This window comes from Syngnathus typhle, linkage group LG11 (assembly GCF_033458585.1).
Source record: "Syngnathus typhle isolate RoL2023-S1 ecotype Sweden linkage group LG11, RoL_Styp_1.0, whole genome shotgun sequence".
NCBI lineage: Eukaryota > Metazoa > Chordata > Actinopteri > Syngnathiformes > Syngnathidae > Syngnathus > Syngnathus typhle.
The window spans coordinates 13,172,502-13,178,501 of NC_083748.1; positions in this window are offsets into that span (position 1 = coordinate 13,172,502).

Genomic DNA, 6,000 nt, shown 5'->3' on the forward strand with positions numbered 1-6,000 from the left:
TTTCATGACACAATGCTTCGGGCCAGTTTAAATTTAGGAATTTGGTCCATATATAAGGCGCACCGGACTATAAGGCGCACTGTCGGCTTTTCAGAATTTTTTAGGTTTTTAGGTGCGCCTTATAGTCCGGAAAATACGGTATATATTTCCCTTCTTCAACACATCAGGTTCAAATCATCAGATAATCAGCAAGCTATGCAGAAGCTGGATAACAATCATGAACTGAAGATACTTCAGCATAATGCTAAATTGTACTGCCAGTCCATCGAACCAAAGCAACTCTCAAACAAGGACGAAAATGAAAGCCAAGCGAAAAACGGTAATCCCACGCTAAATCGGATTACTATCAGGTGTATTGCCATAACTGGAAAGAGTTGTTGTTTGCTTGCTCTGCCGTCCTGCGCTGTCCTCTTAAAACAGTCGACGGAACAGATATTTTGGCTGAACAAAATTCCAGGTGAAAGCTGTCAAGCACCGTTTGGATCAAAATAGAGCCATGCCTACGAGCAGACTACCCAGGATTCCATTTTTGCTTCATTTCCTAACCCTGAAAAGCAAACAATTGCCCCCCAAATAATATGATTTCATTGAATATCATATCAAGGAGTATTTATAAATGAATGTACATTTTGAAATTGGTGAGCTGCCTTATTAAATGAAAAACAATGTGGAAAAACAATGGATTCCAAAACTCTCGTTTAAAAAAAACATTTTTCCACTGATAATAAGAAGCCGAAGAATCTAAGCCAGTGAATGGTCAACGATTTCATCAAAAACATTATGCAGACTTATTACATAATGTTCAATTATCCAAAGTCAATATTTTGAAGTTCCCAGGGATTCATTATTGCGAAAGATAAATGGCTTGCAGCTTTTGCCTCTTGATGGCAAACCACAAACCAAACCAGAACCAGCTGGTTGCTGCAGGAGCTGGCAGAATCACACAACGGGGAGGCTTAAAGCCCATTCTCCTTGTCTCACCAATCCCAACAAGGTCTCAATTCACCGCAAGCACCGACTCGGCTGAGCGGGCGGGCGGCCGGGCAGCGGGCGAGAGGCCAAAATGGGACCGCCGTAACTCTGTTGGCTAAATCGCTGACACGCTCCCTTCTTTTCTACACTGGAGCCTCACTCTGCCACTGCAAAAGTTCACCACAGTAGGGGAGAAGTGCATTCTGGGAGAAGCTGAGGGTCACCAAAAGCCTTCCTTCAAACCCAATGTGAATGTTAACCAGAAAGTTAAGCGGATGAGAATTTGAAACTAGCCAGCTTTCAATGAGCTATTTTTATGAATTGTGAAACCACTGCCGTCGGCCTCTCTCGTGGCGTCACGCTTGGCATAAAAAGAAATCCATTTGCCCCGGAGAGAACGTCTGCTCGGATTGAGATGCTGCTGACCGACTTGGATTTGAATCTATCCTTGGCTATAATGCAGAGTGGAATAAGGACGGACCAATGATGACGGACGGAGGTCTGCAAGACTTGCTCACCTCTGGTGATCTTTTTTTTTTTTCCAGGTCAGCATAAGCACAAGACATGAAAAAAGAATTAGAAAGCTCCCCACATTTTCCATGACAAATAGAGATCACCTCCTCCCTGCACCACACCCGTCCGTCCGGCCGTCTTCATCATTACAGCCATTTGGAAACATGTCACTCCCGTCGGCATTGACTGTTCAGTCCAGCTCACCGGACCGTGCGGGGCTGAGCCCAGTGAGGTAAACTCGGAATGAATCAAGCAGGGGAGGACATGCAAACCTTCTCTCCTCTCATTTCACCCTCTGTTGTCCAATTAGGATTCTCACTGCACCATGAGTCATGAATCTCATTTATCGTAAACATGAGCAAATTCAGTTTCTTCAGATTTGACGGTTTTACTGATGGGAATGAAATGCAAGATGTCAAAACGCTCTGATGTTTTTTTTTAAATGTGCGTATTTTCTTTATCAACTGTTTTTTACACAAAATCCACAAAATAGTACTTTTATTAATGTAAATAAAAATTCTGTATGAGAATTAAATTGTGTATGGCAGAAAAGACATTTTTACAGTATTTTATATACGGTATCTACCATAAATATTAGATACCAGTGAAAGTGGTGTCCTTGTGTTTGCTGATGATGTGACCGCTGACAAAAGCCGCAGGACCGATTCTAAAGACTTCCGTGCAATATTATCCGCTTTGATTCAGCCGAGTGCCTCAGAACTCATTGGACAGTTCTTGGCGGTGCGGAGCGACAATGACTCAATTGTTGTTGTTGTTGCACATCCATTTCATTTGCTAAAGACAATAGTGAATGCCCCAAGATGACAACAGTTGAATCAAATCCAGTGACATGCAAATGGGCTTGCAGTGGCGTCATAAAAAGTCAGCATTTATGATTGTTCTTTTGTAACGTGACTTTTGAGCCCTTACAAAAGTGGTACTACATTGCAGGAAATGTACGTCATACATATCCCGTATCGTTTTGTGTCGTCCCCTCCGCCTCCTTTTGGCTCATGTGGACATTTAAGGCCGATACGCTCGCTCGGTGTCTGACGATGACTCAGCGTCATCTCCCCGTGAGTCAATGACGAACAGCCGACCAGCCAACACTTCACACTTGCGTGCCCGGGCTTCTCCGCTGTCCCACTTGCTGCAAATAGAACCTACGTGAGTGCTTGCTGCAGCCTCAAGTGACCTCTCCACATTAACTGCACATACAAATAGTGTTCCCGCTCTATATCAAGGCTCAAGTAGCAAGCCACATTTTTGGGGGCAGACTGACTGTATGTACTTGCTAAATTGCCCAAATCTGGAAAAGGAGAGCTGATGCCCTTTCTAGACATTCATTGAACGTAAAACACAATTGGCGCACTCAAAAGCTGCTGTTGACCACAGCATGCCCAGACACTCACACATAGTAAAGCTTGAGAAGAAGTGCTTCAGAGAACGGAAGTCAGTGACAACCCCCTACAAGAGTTGCTAATTGCTTCTGGAAGCCAGAAAATTGCAATAAAGAGTGACATTATTTTCCAAATAGATTTTGTCAACTTCTCCAAAATGGCGCCAAAACAATACTTTTATTTCTTCAAAATAGGTGTCAATTGTGAGTAGAAGGGGAAACACTCATTGCAAAATGGAAACCTACATGCCATATTCTTCTTCAATCAAATTGATGCTACTTACTATTTGGTCTAATGTTGCAAAATCACTTTAAAAGGATATTTGAAAGTTAGGGGAGACAACTGTCATTATTAGTAGAGCGCAATGTGCCGCATAAGCCACTTCCCCTGCGTTCCGCTCTGTTTCATGTGTTTCAGAGATGGCTTGCTGTGCAGCGTCACCTCGGCTAACTTCCAGTTACATAAATGAAGAGGAATACCTAGGAAACAGAATTGTGTCAATTTAGGACTACTTTACTCAGGATCATTTTTATTCTCTAATTATTCCCATCTTATTTTCTAATGATGGCATTTTATGTCCAAATTTGAACATTTAGCTTAGAGGAATGGAAAATTCCACACACATGTGACAGCACTGCATTTTGTTTTCTTGGTGAACAGGTTTAGCAAAACAAACAATGGTAATGGGAACCGTTTCAAATTTTGGAATGAAGAAGTGCTATACAGGAAATGAATGGCAGGGTTATTCCCAAGTGAAGCGAAATATTTTGAAGACAAGAATCAAAACAAAACAAAATACAACATTGTGCGTTAACCAAAAAGACAAACTAAAATACTGACTTGCTATATTTATTGAGTGGGGAAAGCATTTTTCTTGTTGACCATTGAAGAAATTGATGAGAGTTGAGCCCAAAGTCCAAACAGCCACACTTTGGTGGGCCAATTCCTCCACCAAAACATAACACAAAACAAAAACACTGCTGCCTTGTTCCTCTCTGCACACACATCAGCGGACACTAGAGGCACACTGTAACTTCGATGGCAAGAATCCTATGATTCTGATCGACTGTGAAGAAATTGAAGTAATGAGGATGTGATGGGGCCCGTGTGAGAGGACGCTGTGAGCTGAGCTGCTTCATGCCTCTTTCATAACTCATTGAAAAGAATCAAAATTACTATTGGAGTGTGAAGCTTTGCAATCTTGAATTCAAGTGTAAAAAGTGTCGATTCTGCAAGTTGTGTATGAGCAGTTAGCTATATGATTGTCGGCCCAATCCAGATTAGAGAAGGGGGGTTGCTCAACACACTCAAGACATCAAAATATCAGCCAATGCTAACTTTGAGCTAAAATGAGAAATCGGGCTGCTTATCAATATGCATGCACCAACTTTCGGCCATCATCAAGTTACTGCAGTGTTTTATCTATGCAACAATGACTGTGCAGAATCCAAATGAACCCAAAAACCTTTAAACAGAAAGATTCAATGGCTGTATGTACGTATCCTACTATTTTCTCTCCAGCAACAACCCAGGCTGAACTTCACTTATCTTGAACATGCAAAAGCATGCATCGGATTGAATAGTCAGCATACTATGGCTTGTGGCATCTTTCATCATCAAGAAGAGTAAAAATGCAAGTGCTTTTTGTTGTTGTTGCAAGTAGCAGGCCATAGGTCCCACAGGAAACCAATGCAGATGTTTTAAATGGTGAATACTGCGGCTGAGCGAATGAGTTTAACAGTCGCTATTTTAATTTTGTGAACTCTATCTAAGGTCTCGCAAGGGAGGGGACGTCTGCCGTGGCTCAATCAGACTAAATATCCTTCTTCACAATAGTCATCCACGCTGTATAAACACGATGAGGGGCCAACACGCAAGTCGTTCCTGAACTAATAAGCAAACTTTGATGACACGGTTCAAACGCGCATCAAGGTGGCGGCCTGGTCTGTTTACAATATCGTAGAGCAGGACAAAATGCAAACACAAAAGAGGAAGTGGACCGAGGCAGGGCAGCCTTTGACAGCAGGAATTTTCATTGTCTCTGGAAAACAATTGTGTTCATTCCTGGCTGCTATTTTAAACCCTGGGAGATGACATTGGAAGGACGTTTTAGATGAAACAGAGAGCTGAGATTGGTCTTAGATTTGTTGGCAAACTATCACCACAACATTTCTAAATCATTTTTAAGCTAGAATCAGTATATTTCCTGAGAGAACACATCGTTTCTCAACAGTGTGGTTTGTTGGCATGTTATCAGAACTGCTTAGACAATGTCGCCCTCTTGTGGTATTATGGTACAACAGCATCACTGCCAAGTTAGGAAGTAAAGTGCTTTGTGTAAAATGATCATTTTCGATTTTATATAACTGTAATCATTTTATTCTAATAATATTTGCAGTTTTATATAAAAACATTGTTTTCTTCAAGCATTTACTCACATACAAGCCAAAATATAATCTTCAACCGAGTAGTGTTCATGTCGTGCCAAGGGAGCAATAAGTAACCACGTAATTAAGTCACGGACCAACCAAATAAGTCATAATGTGATGAATTATTCAGGAATTGTAAGAAGATAAATTTGACCCCCATCCCCTTTCTACTCTTCCCCTCCTCGTGTTACGATGCACATGTAGGTACTTTGGCTTCATAAACATTTTTTTATTAGCATAGTGTGTCAATGAATGCTAATAAAAACATCATTGATTTTAGGCTTGCATTTTCTTCGGCTTTTGCCATCATCTTGAATCAGACCAATATGATGTCAGAGTTGCTGGGTTTAAATGTGAAATTAAAAACAACAATATTTAACCTTAAGTAACATTAATTTGCGCGTAAAACAAAACAATGTCTTACCAGGCTTTTTAATATGCTGACAATCAATTATGGGGGGCTGCAATGAATGAGCATGCACATTCGATTCACCGGAAAAGTTACTTTGTGTTCAAGCACCACGAAATGTATCTTTAAACAGTGTTAATGGCTGGCGGTTGCTATGGAGACCAAAACGGCGCTCGTTGACAGGCCTCGGAAGAGCAGTGAGCGAGAAGGGGGCGGTACCCTACCGCCTGTCCTTTCCACCCATTGGTCCCTTGTGCGACACGTGACTAGTGTGGAA